Here is a 15,601-nt window from a genome sequence, read left to right on the forward strand (position 1 = left end):
AGAAGGAGCTTAGAACATGTATGTGGAACCTGTACATAGGTTGAGATGCCACTACTTGTGATTTTTAGATTGCCCTGGGAAAGTAATTAGTTTCTATTCAAAATGAATAGATTATTCTCAAGTGAATTTTTGGATCAACAACAGTAGAGAAAACCCTCGGGCTTGTTACTGGGGAATTTCCTAGCCTCTAGGAAATTCAGACATTTCTTACTGAGTCCCTGTAGAGCATTGCTATCACTATTATCTGCAACTTCTGTGGCAATTGACAGGTTCATTGTAGTCTTCTCAACTGGAGTTTGTTGGATTCCCCTTGTGTGTTATCAGAATGATGGCAGCTGCTATAAGGAGGAAAGAAAATAGAATTATTTCCTACCTGGATGATTGGTTCATTCAGGAAATGCCTGAGAGATTCAAGCCACAGCCTGAATTCTATCAGCAAAAGCAATTTGTCTCTCTTTGGCTATTTCCATGGCTGGAAGTAGGAGTCAGTAGGGACAAAAATATTGTCGTCTGAGATTCATGTGAGGTGAAGAAATTTCAAATACACAGGATCACTGACTTCTCAGCTGACTTCTTAAAAATCAAAATAGTCTTTTTCCTTCTCTAATGTGGTTTCAGATGCCTAATGCATGAACATTCAATCTTCTTCGGTCCCTGACTTACTTTCTGTAGCGTTCTACACAGTGGGCTAATTTCAGGTTGCACCAAAGAGTAGCTTCCTGAAAACATATGTATTGGATGTGGGTAAATTTAGCTTTATTCTGAAGTGTTGAACTAGGGAAAAAAGGTAACAGAAGTAACTTACCTTTGCATATTTATATCCTTCTTGGAATATCCTTCTTTCATGAATATTTACAGATGAAATAGTATGTTATGGTTCTTGTTCAGTAGTAGCTGTGACTGTTCTGACTGCTGCTGTTGAGCAGTATGAGAAGGCACTTGCAAATACTTCAATCAGTGCAAATTGGTTGGAGCCCTTCCTGAGAAGGTTCCAAAAAATCCAGCATATGTGCTGTCACTCAAAGATGTGTCATGCAGCTTGTCAGTCCAGATCATTTCAGATTTGACCAGTAGAAAGGACATTTTAAGGAAAACTATTCTGAGTCAGAGGAATAAAGGCTATAAGTGCCCGGGGCCAGTGTTCTTCACCTTTCATTTGGCTGAGGTACGGTAACAGTGTCCCGTGGGGAATTCGTCCAGACCCAGGGCGCAGGGTGCTGGCGGGAGTTAGTGAGCAGCTGTGTGGTGCTTAGTTGTCGAGCTCAGGTTAAACCACAACAGGAGGCGGCTGTTCTGAGTGTGTGGCTGTGGCTTGGGGATCCTGGCCTGTAAGCCCAAGCTCACTAATACTCTTGTAACAGCAAGTCCAGGTTTTAAAGTCTAACCTTGCACTGAAGGAAAACCAAGATGCAGTTGATGTTAGCTGTGTTGATGAAACTATCAGGGAAGGAAACACACAGCATTATCTCCTTCCTTCCTGTTCCCCAGCAGGAAACTGAGTATGGGAAGGTGATGAGTTATGAAATCCATCTCTGTGTCTGCCCTTATTGGTAGGGGAAGCATGAAAGTGTGTATTTTTGATATATGGCAAAGCAGACTTTGTTATTGCACTTGTAACTAGGGTGGTTTGGTTTCAATTAATTTATTCCTGTGGATTACAGGTTAGCTTTATTTTTGGAAAAGCAGAGTGGGGGGAAGACTTCCTAAACAGATTGTCCTGGAGGTGGCAGATGGCATTCCGTACTCGGTACCGGCTTTGTAGGGCATTCGCTGTTAGTGTTGTTGAGATGCAACACAACACAGCTGTGTGCTCAACGTCCTCATTTGCTTCATCCAAAAGGAGGTTGTGGACTCTTCCTTTCTCGCGTTTGTCCCTTTCTAAATACATGTTTTTTCACTTGCGTGCTTCCTATTTGGCTTCGGGTATAAAATGTGTGTTCAGAGAGCACTTCCCATCCAAGAAGTTGTTACGTGTCTGTAGTGAGCAAAGCAATGTTTTTTAAGGAGTTGCGACACCTTTTTGAGGATGGAAATTGCTCCAAACATTTTACAGATGCTTCTTTAAGTTGTAATTTCTATGAATGCTTCAAAAGACTGCCACACTGAGTTGCTTTAAGAGGTGGGGTTTTGTTTGGTTTTAATTTTTATTTTCAGAAATTGAAAGAATTTTGAATATTAACATGGGCTTTTCCCCTCTTTCTCCTCCCCCACCCCCCCCCTTCAAGAACCTTTTTAAAACGCTGGGGTTGTTGGAGTGGTTGAATTTTCCCTGGATTTGAGTGAGAAATTCAGAAGACTGAAGCCCAGGCTCACTGTCTACCTTTCACGGAGGCCCAGCCGTGAGAGGACAGAAGAAGGCACGTGGCGAATCATGACAGCGGACAAAGAAAAAGACAAAGACAAAGAGAAGGACAGGGATAGAGACCGGGATAAGGAGCGAGACAAGAGAGAGAAGGTGAGGGAGAGCGAGAACTCGCGTCCTCGACGGAGCTGTACGTTGGAAGGAGGCGCCAAGAATTACGCGGAAAGCGACCACAGTGAAGATGAGGACAATGACAACAACAGTGCCACTACGGAGGAGTCCACGAAGAAAAGCAAAAAGAAACCACCCAAGAAGAAGTCCCGATACGAGAGAACAGACAACGGTGAAATAACGTCCTTTATCACAGAGGATGACGTTGTATACAGGCCTGGAGGTAAGGAATTCTTACGTTATGTTTCCTTTGAAGGTCGCTGTGCACCAGAGCTACCAGTCACTTGGCTGCAGCAGACAGCACAAGGTGGTGTTAGCTTAAATTGTCCTGGGACAAGTTGCCACGTTTCCGTTGGAGACAAATATGGATAGGCATGCAAAGGCTTTTGACTAGCTCTTCCAGTGTCTGATTTGTTGGAATGAACTTAGCTTCTCTTTGAAAAAGAGCCACCCTTTTTATCCTTCTACTACATTAATTTTCTGTGTATCATACGGAATCTGTCCCTGGGAATTTTGAAATTGAATCGGATAAAGCACTGAGTGTTTCGTTCCATTTTTGAAATGGGGTCTGTCCTGAGCTAGAGATTTGACTAAGTGGCATATGGAGGTACCTTCCAACCTTTCTGACAGGTTTTTCTATCAGTCTCATTTCTTGGTAGTGCTGCTCTCCTGTCTTCTGTCTGCGAAACATAAATCAGGTGCCTTAAGGTCTCATGACTCTTACACCATTGATTTCACCCCCTCGTTAATAACTTGTTAATGCCCATGCACAGCAACCTAGCTGTTGCTCAAAACAGTGTCAATATTGGCAAGTGTCTGGGATGTTTTGGGGACAGAAGCAGGAGCTTGCAGTGTGCTCTGGATGTCTTGGACATGCCTCAGTTATTGCCCAGTTCCCATAAGGTTTTGAGGCTCTTGTGTAAGTTTTCAATATCTAACCTGTGGCTGCTGCCAGCTAACTTTTTCCTCAGAAGGAATTTGTACTTAAATAAGATGATTCAGCTAGTTGTATTCCTCATTTTTGAGTAAAAACTTCTGTGTTAATCTACACAGCATTTAAAAGTGGTGATTGCAGTTGTTTGTTCCACCATGAGGAACAGTTATGTTTGGCTTTACTTTTCAAAGCACTGGCTTAAGGGCTCTGGTAGCGTTATATTACTCTTCTGTAAAATGATTAGCGTGCTATAGGAACGCTGCTGGAGCAAAACAGACATGGATTCAAATGAAAAACCATGGAAACTAATGAGGTAAAATCTTGTCTGATTTTTCCATGAGGTGCTGTATGTCTCAACTACTAACATCTCCTACGAGTACAGATGCAAATGTGCTAAATGCTCTATCCACTTGTAGATGCTGTAGAAGCTCTGCAGTGCCAGTTGTATGTTTGGGCATGGGCTGCAGATACAGATGGGCTGCAGTTCTGGTTTGGGAGGTGTTGCATTCCATACTACTTATAAGTGAAAACAGACTCCACAGCTTTCACATGGAATATCTACCTGTGTTTGTCAGAATAGCTTATTTATTGAAATTCGAGTGTAATGCCAAACCACTCAAAAGGTACGTTTTCTCTTGGTCAGGGCTTGCAGCTCAGTAGTATTTGTTGCTTGAACAGTAGCAATAGGGAGCTTGCGGAAGTATCAGCTTTGGAGGCGATCTTGTTTTCAGTGTCAAAGGATGAAAAATAATTTGGAATCCGTTAGGAACAGCTGTTGTGTAGTCCCAGTAGTACAGTGCGATACACTGGCTTGATTGCAGAAAGACTTTGCTTAAAATTAAGATGGCAAAAGCAGTGTTTGATCTCCATTTTATCCTGTAGTAGGAGAGAGAAGTACTAGGATTTTATCCAGGGGGTGCAGTGCTTGGAGTACCTCAGTACTCGGGTAGAGGGATGTTTGCAGAACAGTAGGAATTGGTAATCCAGTTACACAGAGTTTGGACCTTTGCCAGATAATGACAAAGGAGGGAAGAGAGTCTGTAAATGCTGGTAGTGTGGGAAGAGCTTGGGTTGTTTATGCTGTGTTTTTCACAAGAGTATCCATTCAGAAGAGAAACCTTTTTTATGTACAGGTTGGCAAGAGCTTCAGTTATGGCTTCTCCCTTGCCAGCACTTACACGCTGGGGGACATCCTATTTATGGACTGAAAGGCAAGGTAAATCCTCAGTCGTAGCACAGGCGCGGGAATGCGTCGGGAAACCTGCACGCAGCAAACGCTCCGTAAATGCTGGCCAAGTACTGCTCGGGCCTTCTGGGGCTTCAGGCAGCTCACGTGGTTGGAGGTGGGGGAGAACCATCTTCAACAAGCAGAGTCCTTCATCGAATATATGTTGGTGGTGGTTGCAGAACCAGTGGTAAAGGAGCTTGGGGAGCAGTTCTTCCTTGTATGCGGGGTGTTTGGAAGCGGTTGTGTGATCGGGTAAGGGATGTGTGAACTGGGCTGCTCAGTCTCAACTGAGACTTGTGCTGGCCACAGGCAGTGGTCGCTTTGCCCATATGCACTGTTCGAAGAAAAGAGGGTGGGGGAGTGGGATATCTGGTCCGGAGGAGGTTATTTGGTGGAAGAACAAGCAAAGCCACAGAACTCATAATTGAGACACTTCATACCTGTTTCATAATCTAGAAATCATCTGATTAAATTGTACATTTTATTAGCAGTAATTGGCATCGGGGATGTGCGCTAGCACTGAAACTTTTCTGTTCAGTTTGCTCTTTTCTGCTTTTCTTAATTTTGCATCTGCCTTTTGCCTTAAGCTGCAGAGAGCAACGAGAGCACACATTGGTAGCTCATTGTTGGAGGGACGTGAGCCTAACCCAAACCTTTATTGGCTATACTGCCATTTAACTTTTATTTCAAACATAATGTCTTAACAGGAGAGAGATCTATCTGGAATACATGTTCCAGTCTGTAATACTTTCTAAAGCAATTTTAGCATCTACTGCAGCAGAAAATGTTAGCTTCTGTCTGACGACTAGGTTACAGCTAGGGAGGTGTATTTGTATTTTAGGGTACAAATTACATTAAACTGAAGAGGACGTTAAGAGAGTTTAAACTAATGAGACTTGCACAGCAAGGATTAGAAAGATGAAAATTAAAGGTGTATGTGGAATGGATAGCTGTTTTAGCTTCCCGAGGCTTTAAGGAAAGGAAATCCTTTCAGTTTGTTTGATTCTTTCTCTTAAATACTCTTATCTGATGTGGATGAATGTTAGAGGTTTGCATTTTCTTACTGTGAAGCCCTTGGTTAAAATCTCATTCTTGATTTACCCCACTGCTGTGTAGTACTTAATCCCACACTTAATACTGCTTTTTCTGAGCTCAGCAGCTATATTTGAGTAATAGCAAATAAACTGTAAATAAATATATAATCAAGATAATTGGGTTTTTTTTTAAATGAAAGGGTACACTATGGTTACTCTCTAACTACTGTTCTTATTAATTTGCATAGGTATAATGAATGTATGCATAGCTTTAAACCATGTATTAAAATACACTGAGCTTAGACAACACTATGCAATTAATCTTCTCTACTTTGTTGGGAATCACACAGGCCTATCCGAAAAGCTTGTTGGCCCATCTGTCCTCTCAGTTTCCATAACCTCCCTCCCGTTTCCTTCCAGATCTAATCTGTGGGGCTTTTCTTTTTCTTTTTTTCCCTCACAATTTTTACCTTGCTTTAGTCACAACAACTGTCACAGTAACAAATTAATTGTTATTGTCGAGTGTGTTTTCAGATTTGCCTATAAGCTTCCTTAGCATAGGGTCACGATGGCTGCATCAAGACTGAGATTTGTTTCTTCTCCTCTCAGATGCAGTTAGACTATTTAATGCTGAATTTATTCAATTTCTAGTGCAGATTGATTCCCTTCTATCCTCCTGGCTTTTGCCAAAATGCAGCTTGGTTTGAAAGGCTTGATTTCCCATCCGGTTCGTGCGCACATGCAATATGGTTAACACATGGCTGCTAATTGGGTGTAGTCTAAAACTGGTGCTCTTGTTTTGTACTGCGTTTTTTGCAGTTCTACTTTTTTTGATTGTCAGACTGTAAGCAAATTTGAATACTTTGCTACTCTGCTGTGCAAACCAGACTTTATAACTGCATCTGTTGTTTGGGTTAGACAATCGGTCTCCTTCGACAGTGTTCTGTGTAGAAGCACATACTGAAGCGCTGTCAATCAGACGGTTGTCAGCGTGGTGTACTGGACTTCACTGGCTAAGGTGCTTTTGGGACAGCTGTCCAGGCTCTTCCCAAGGGCTGTGCTATTCCACACACTGCTGAATAATATAGGGGCTTTTGTATGGGTTCTGCTTTTGGTACTTGGTGAAGAGAAGGACCTGCCTAGCTGGAACAGGGAGCTATGTGATGGGAAGCGAATTGCACTGTCACTAACTTTAAATTTCTCGTCCTGGAACATGGAGATTTTCTTTTCAATATCCAAATAAATTGCTGTTATGAAGTAAAATGGGTTAAAATTCCAGAAAAAGCACATGGCAGAAATGACTGCATCAAAATAATAACTGGTTACGTGGATATTTTTATGGCCCTGTTCTTTTTTGTTCCCTGAACTCCTGCGTACCGTTCTTCCTGGAGGAAGCTGTGTGGTCCCTGTCTCCTTTCGCCCTCAGCCCGTTCAGCACGTCAGGAAGGGGTGTTACTGTGCTAAAACCACAGAACTTAATACTGAGGATATGGTTGCTGCTGAGCAGATGGCTGTAATGTCATTGCGATGGCACCTTGAATGCCGGACTGGAAGAACTGTTGGATGAAAGTCCTAAGTTGATTTGGAGCCTCAGGAAAACAGATGACTTCATGTCACCTGGAGATGAGGACAATATTGTTTGCTTTGCATACATAGAAACATTTAAAAGGATCTGCAGGAATTAAAAGGATTTATGAGGATCTGTTTCTACGGTGACATCAGTAGCTGTATAAACAGCCCATCGGCAGGAGGAGTCAACGTGAGGCAGCGCAAGGTGAAGTGCTGCTGCGGGGACAGCAGCGCGTTTTAGCCCTCCGTTGCTTTCTTGCAGATTGCTTTGGAATAGCTTACACGAGAGTCTTTGTTCTAGGTGTGTGAAGATCTGTGCGGAGCTGGAAGCAGAGGTGTGGGGTGTTAGATATGGAAAGCATGGTTGGATATAGTGCAGGGAATGAGGCAGGCCTAGCTTTCTGTGGAGCCTGGAACATCGGTATGCACAAATAATAGGAATGTCTTTGCGACTTGGAGGTGTTTTAGGCAATTGCTATTTGGGACAAGTGTTGGACTTTGGGGTTTAGTTGCTTTTCTGAGGTATTGGAGATCGCCATCTCTAGGATGGAAGTGAGATAGGGCTACTGGAAAATGTAACTTCTCTGGGTTTCTAGGGGGATGTCACTTGGAAGTTTTGTTAGGTCTCTGTCCCCAAGTGCTGTTTGGGAGGCACCGTAACCCCATAAGCTGTTACCTGGACGGCATCAGAGGAGGAGAGACTGAATTTTTTGCAGGTCGGATGCACTGTGGTGAAATACGGCTGCTCAGTGGTCACCAAGTGTATCCAAGCGAGGTCTTACGCACTTGGTATGTTCTGTGCTTAGAGAGCACGTGGCCGTTTCTCAGAGCACTTCATAAGCTATCGAGTAGTCTGCAGCTTTCAGTGGCTCAGATTGGAAGTCTGCAGGTGTTGGGGTATTGCACTATCAGAATGAGATGGTGGGTCACCTTTTCCGTGCATGTGCAGGCCTGCCAGCAAAGCCTGCCCCGTGGCGTGCGGCCAGCGGAGTTCTGTCACAGTGGAACCAGAATTACACATACCTCTGGTCTAGTAGGGCTCGGATTTCTTCTAGCTCCCTTAGGATCCACTGCCAGTTTGGTTAGCAAGCATTAGGACTTCAAAATCTCTAAGCTTTAGTTCTTATTGGCATAAGTAATCATTAAATGTTGCCTTTATCGTGAGTGTGCAGAGGTGTTTCACACTGTAAATGAAGAAATCACTGAAATAGTGGTTTTAATCTATAAACCTCCATCAGCTTTATTAAAAAAAAACCCAAACAACCGAACTGGTTCCTCCCTCTATTTACTTGGCTAATGAGTGGTAACTGGTGTTTGGTTTGAAGGTTGGTGAAATCGAAATGCGGGCATTTGGCTTGCACTCTGACAGTGATTGGCGTATGTTTGCCGTTCTTCTAGATGCTGTCTTCTGTTTACTGACAGCTTTACCAGCCGAGGATGGTGGCTGTGCCAGAATGAAATATAAAAATATACATAATAAGAGCAGGATTTTGTTTTTTACAAACCTTAGAGTGCTGGCAAGTGTCTTTAGACCACTAAAAAGTGTGTGTGTGTAATTATTTTCTGTGAAGTTTTAAAATGTTACGCTTGAGCAGAAATAAGAAATGCAACAAAAGTATTTTTTCAGCTGTACATTTTAATTTTAATCAGTCTTTGGGCTGAGTGTTCTCTGCCCGCATTGCCCGGGTTGGCCAGGTTTGTCACGGACACGCATGCTTCTGCGCGCATGGTCTTTTCTTCCCTCGGAGGCCTCATAGCTGGAATGAGCATGTGTTCTAACGTGATGCACTCTGTATTTCCCTCCTCGTTTGCAAGTCTGTTACCATCGTGATCCTACATCATTGAAATGATTGGCTAGTCAGGGACAGACTTTCAGCTGCTGTAAATAGGAATAACCTCCGGCGCTGTGCTGCTTTGTGGTTATAAGAGTTCCCTTGTTTTTCACACTTAAATCACGTTTTTCAACGTTTCTGCATATGTGAACAGTGGTGAGGAAAACTTGTAAGACTTCTGTTTTAATGGAAACAAATGTGTTCTGTCCCCATTCCTTCTTTAGCAATTACAAGAAGGAAAATAAAGAGACAAGGGTTAGTATGTGACACTTAAAACATGTCAGGAGGGTTAACAAAATGCATAAAAGCGTCACAGAAGGACTTCTTTGGAGTTGGTTGGTGTCTGTAGAGAACTGTTTCCATGTGCAGCTGAAACTTGTCTTACTGTGGTTATATGCTGCTGTGTAGAACAGCAGTTGTAATTGGCTTTTATTCTCAGCATTTGAGATTTTATGGAAAGTGTGGGTTTTTTTTAAAGATCAGATGAATAGGTAAATAACTAATTATTATAGAAAATAAGTCAGGGTACATAACAGCAGACATTTTTTAACTGCATGTAGCTGCTCTTTTTGCATGTGTGGTGTCCACATAAGCAGAAAATATAAGCCAAACAGGGTAAAAAAACCCCAACTGTGCATTTCCTGAGTTCATATTTACTCTTAAATGTGGGAAGCATTACTCTGTGTATGGGCAGCTGCTGGTGCTTGACAGATGGGAGCCTTAAGTGCAGATCAAGGTTGATCTAGCAAATGGATTCCTCTGGCTTTGTGTGGCTTTTGTGAGTAAATCATGAAGAGCAGCACTAAGGAGATGAGTGCAGCAAGGGGTGGGGGGCTTGATACCAGGGGCTGGGGACATTGCTTAGCCAGTGTTGGTCTAACAGGTAGTTTTTCATACGGTCTTTGTTATTGCATGAAACCGTGGTAGTGTTTTTCTAACAGCTGAATTGTGTAAGTGGAGAACTTTAGGTAAGACTTGATTGTTAATACTTTATCTGGGAGCCATCCCTCTGCCTTGGTTCCATCATAAGATGACGTGTGTCAGGAACAGAGGGACATGTGCTACCATTGACTACCATCTTGGAGCATTACTAAAAGCAACACTGGTTGTGTGAACTCTATAATACGCTGTGTACTGAATGACCTTCACAGCTTCTTCCCCGAGAAGCTTGTAATGGAAAGTAAAAATCCCTTGTAGAGCTGTGGTGTTTCGGAGCTGTTACAGGACGCGGATGAAACTTTGCACGAAAACCTCATTGATATAATTTTGTGTGTGTGTGGCTACGACACCTGTAGCTGAAAATCTGTGGTTTAACTGCCATAGGTTATCGGACACGAGCAGTTTTGCGGACTGCATTAGGGGCCTATTTTTGCAGAGGACAACTGTAGAACGATGGTAAGCGAAGCAAGAAGTAGTACTTCATGGGGAATACAGCGTGCCGTTACGAAATTAGACGAGTGGAAAGTTTCAAATAAAACCACAGTGGGAATAAGGGCTGTGGAAAAATTGGACGGAGGGGAAGGAATTCCTTGAAATAGTGGTTTTCAAGGATTAAAAGCTGAGTTTGTGGCCACAGTAATTGCTTACAGCCTGTCCTCAATTGATTTCAGTTAAAATAGTTTGAACTTCTATTGTATGAATTTCCCGGCCCCTTTTCTTGCTGTTACTCCATGGAAGCTGCCACGTCTCTCATGGACCGCTGAGTAAAGGAGTGCTTGCTCAGTTACAATACGCCACCCGTGTACGCAGTAAATGGAATTCTCATTTCGGCTCTGTGCTGGGAACGATGCTACGGTTTCCCTTGTAGCACAGCAGCTTAGGCCGGAAGACTGCTTTAACTTGTGTCTGGAGATTTTCCTGCTAAACTGGGGGAAAGGAAGGAGTGAAATTTCACCTGTCAAAATTTTGATCGTGGGAGGACTAACCTTTGCTGCTTCATACCTTGTAAAGTATTCCCCGGGGGGTGGTGCTGGTGGTGGAGGAGTCAGTTCATGGGTGAGGGATATACTACTCCTTCCCAGGTCTGACACTGTGCTACGTGTAAGCAGGCGAAGTGACGAGTGTGTTAAGGTGAGAGTGCTTCTGCTTTTTGTATTGTTGCCAAGTGGAATAGAAAACGAAAGAGGTTAAATACAATGTGAGAATGGATGAAAAGATATTGTCCTTTAAAAGTTATTTCCATTTACATGTTACTTGTGTCTGTAACCGGGTATCTTCTACCAGATCACTGAATGACTTTTTTCTGTAATATCACAGATTTTGAACAACCTGTTTCTTTTTTTTCCTAAAGAGAGAGTTAGTGTAAACAGTATCTGGTATTAGTGCATGTCTGCTATTAGGAGGAAAATTAGCTCCGTTCCAGCTGAAAACAGGACAGATGGTTTTACCAAAAGCAGTGAAGCTATTTACAGGGGGGAAAAAAAAAAAGAATCAGAGCCCCTTCTGTAAAAGGAGTGGCTTGACATGTGTGAGAACAGATAGAGATTTGACACCTTCTCATTTGTATTGTTTGTTTAAGAAAGAAATATACCGAAATGTAGACCTATATTTATTTTTCTTTGGCTCGAAAATACATACTTTTGAATGTATAAATGATTGTACTCCCCTTAATAGTGAGGAAAGCATTCTTTTCCTTCTTGAAATGGGCACTTCTTACTTAAGCTGATGACCAGCATGCTAGTGTGATCATTATGCTTGAAAATGAAGAAAAAAAAGTAATAACCGGTGTTGAAACAAAGATAGCTTTACAGCTGCTGCACGAATTTGTTCTGCATAAAACACATTTCAGAGCTATTTACAAATTGTGAAATAGGATAATATTCTTCATTTCAGACAATACACACTGATTTTTAATACAGTTATTTTTTCAGTGCTGCTAGGTATGTGCAGGTTGGTGAATATCAGGATCACAGACAATAGGGAGAATGTAGAAGCCTAGTTGATGGGAGTGCCAGTATTTGCATCACAGCAGGCTTTCAGGCACCAGACTGCAGTGTTTGAAACACAGGATTCTGTGAAAAGTCATCCTCACCCAAGTGACACATTTAATTTTCCCCTTCTGAACATGTGTTTCTCTTCAGGGCTGCATCAACAAGTTACAAAATGGGTTACTCTGCCACCATTTGTCTAATGGGGAAGTCGAAGTGATGGGCCAGTTAGTGGGAAAATAATAATGGCTGTAATTTTTTTTCTAGTTGAGGACTGCACAAATAAAGCCCATCCATATTTTGATGAGGTATCGTAGTGTATTGCACTTTAATTATCCGAAGGGTACCTAAGGGAGAGAAGTTAATTTGGTGTTTGTGGTGGGCTTGGGAATAGAAGAGTTTTCTCTTCCAAGTCTTCTCGGTGTGCTTGTTTTGCCTACTAGAGCACAGAGTTAGAATTAGGGACGGTCCAACAGGAGAAATTCTTAAACCCGAAGCAGGTGAAGGTACCATGACATCAAGTACAGCTTCATGGGCCAGCTGTATGCTGCTGGTTTCTCCTTATGCCACCATTGACTCATTTCCAAAACTTGGAAGCACAAGTGAATGGAAGAAAGATTCAGCATCCTGGGTGACGCAGAATTTTGATTCCTTAATCTCTTCAGGTTTTTTGTGTGTGTTGGCCCATTCTGTGCTCTAGCTGAAGATACTGGCGAGATTGTTCAGTTGATTTCATGTAGACTGTGACAATGTCCTGTTGGTTTCTTGAGGCTTATTATTAATGCTTGTTTAAGGTCTCGGAAATTATCCACAGCCATTGTTCTTTGTGTGTTGTAATGTGCATATCAAGGGTTTTTTAATAGGAAGAACAGTCGAGGATATCTATGCTCAGCAGTAACTAAAGCACCCCTGTGTTATCAACACTGTTTTCAGCACTAATCCAAAACACAGCCCCATACCAGCTACTGTGAAGACAATTAACTCTACCCCAGCCAAAACCAGCACGTGCGGTCATGTAGCGATGTGGTACGTTTGTGGTGCTGCTCGTCTTGGCTGTGCCAGGGTATTGTAGACGTGAGTGTCCATGAAGAGCTATTGGAATGCATCCAGCTGAGCGTTGAGATGCAGGTAGACGTGTAAAACATCAGTGAGAAGCATTGGGAGCAAATGTTGCGCCTCCAGCCAAAGCTTTCCATGACCTTAAAGGTCAGAAAAGGCTCTTTGAAATGGCATGCATGCCATAAAGTTTATGTATTGCTAGAGTAGCTCTTAGACTAACTGGTTATTTAATTAATTTTCTTTGAGTAGCCTACACTCTTATTCTCATCCCTCCTTCCTTTTCCTGTGTTGAGAAAGAGGAGCTGTTCTGAGACAGGAGGACACCCTAATGTGAGTTAGGGGCTGAGCATCTGCAGTATCTTTGCATTGTGGCACATTGCAGTGTGGCATCATTTGGTAATGCTGCTTTCCCTAAGTCGCTGTTTGCTTTGTATCAAGGTGGCTAACAAAAAATGTCGGAATGCATCTCGCAAGAGCGGCGTGGTGCGGTGGATTTGCATGAGAAGCGCAGAGCAATAATTGGTGTGGGAAATCGTGTAGCTGGGTGCCTGAACTGTGGAACAGTTGCTTTTATAAAATTGGGAACTGCAGACTACAATTAGTTGTCATTAATTTCGTTGAATAGAAATATGTTCCATTTATTGTACAATCAGGAGCCAGGCTTGAATGAGTTTAAATAGATGAAATCTAAATTATACTGACAGTCCATTAAACAGCAGCAAAACCCCTTAAAGAAAATGGATTTGCTATGATACCACTTTATAATAAAATCATTTGCCAAATAAGAACTGTAGTCCAGGCATTGGGAATACTCCTGTGAGTTTCAAATGAACACAGTAAATTGGTTGAACCATTTATTGCAGAGCAGGGCTCTAGCACATTGTTTTCTGACAAGGAGCCAGCAGCGTTGCTTGAAATCTGCTCAGCAGTAAGTGACACTAAAAGATCAGACCGGCAATTTGTTTGTTGTCAGCCGTACGGGAGGAAGAGGCAACTGCATAGCTCCCTACCTGTCAGTGGTAATATTGTTCTAGTTAAAACCATGTGTTTGTCATTCCCGGCGCATTCCTCCCCATGTTTCTACGTGTGTTCCTGAACCATCGTGCCAAATGTATCGCTGTAGTTCAAGGTCTGTTTTCATTATTGACCTTCGTTTGCAGGATTTGTTAGTTTTCCTGACTTAGGAATACTGGCAAATTTAGATTTCAACATTTAGAACTCGCAGTTATTTGTCTGATCCTTTGAAAGGTACCACTTGGTTATTAGGGATTTGTAACTGCTAATAGAATGCTCCTAGTTGTATGTAACTGCTCTGGGGGGTGGTGGTGAAGGCTTTGTGGTGTTTAACTTTACCTGAGACATGGAAATTAAGAGCCCTGCAGTTTGGGATTCCCACTGGTTTTGGCTTGGGCAGAGTGTTTTTCTGGAGAACAGTTCAGAATTGTCTGTTCAAGCTTCACTGGTTGCCAGAAGGTGCCAGGACACCCAAGCTTTTTAATTTTAGACCCCAGAATGGAGGAATATAAATAGCTTTTAACTAAACCCAGCACATTCTGGGTTGTAAATATCCTTTAATTATTTGCCTATGGCACCGCTGGTATTCAGGATATAGACACAGGGAAGGACTGTCTGCCTCCCTCTCAAGTCCTCATATATATGACCCGCAAGTCCATAAATAAAATCCTCTCTCCCAGAGTATTTGGGTCCATCTCAAACAGTTGTGTTTTCTTCTTTTTTTTTAAATCCAGGATGAAACCAACCTTCTGCAGGGCTTGCCTGCACACTTTTTTTACGGTTTCTCAGATCCGTCATGAATTTCTACTGTGGTGCAGCTGAATCCGCCGACTTAACGCGAGCGCAGGGCTAAGTGCTGTCTCTGTACGAAGTTAGGAGTGGTGGATGTGGAAGAGAAGCATCCCACGTATGCTGCAGGGATAAGTATAGCTGAGGGGTGGTTTTTAGACACTGATGGAGTGGTTGAGTGTTGAGCATGTGTTGTAGGAGCCTGAGGATTCATCTGGCTGTTGGACAGTGTAAGAGTTCATGTATGAACCGTTCAAACGTGGTGTCTGACCAGTTCCCACAGGTTATACCTGAATTGTTAGGAGGAGGTGGTTTTATGCATTTGTTGTATGGTTTTTCAGAACCTCAAACTCTAATATAGAATATCTGAGGGGAAAGAAAATGAGGTGAGGAATGTGTACTCCAGTAATAAACTGGGAAATGTGTGTCTGGTGGAGCTCTGGTTGCTTACAGCTACACTGTGAAGTCTGAGCCTGTGACTATTGGAGTGATGGCAGGGGGTTGTAGACAATTGCTTGAGGATGGCTTTCAAGGAATATCCTTCCTGTGGACGTGTGGTGTTGTGTAGAGAGCCTGGGGCTTTGTTTCTTGCATGATGCAAGTGTTGACTCATTAGGTAGGACATAAGGATTCCAGTGGTGAGGACAGTTACTACATCAAGTGCAGGATTTCAGCTGATGCAGGTTCATGTGTTGGGAGAAGTGAGGTGGCTGGGGTTTTTTGCCTTCCACCCCCCCACCCC

General features: G+C 42.7%; 1 pseudogene; it reads left to right on the forward strand.

Moving 5' to 3' along the window:
• The first annotated feature begins 2,371 nt into the window (after nucleotides 1–2,371).
• LOC104506583 overlaps nucleotides 2,372–15,601 on the forward strand; it is a 37,323-nt pseudogene continuing 24,093 nt past the window's right edge.

The sequence above is a fragment of the Eurypyga helias genome, unplaced genomic scaffold (genome assembly GCF_000690775.1).
Source record: "Eurypyga helias isolate BGI_N326 unplaced genomic scaffold, ASM69077v1 scaffold5202, whole genome shotgun sequence".
NCBI classification, from domain to species: domain Eukaryota; kingdom Metazoa; phylum Chordata; class Aves; order Eurypygiformes; family Eurypygidae; genus Eurypyga; species Eurypyga helias.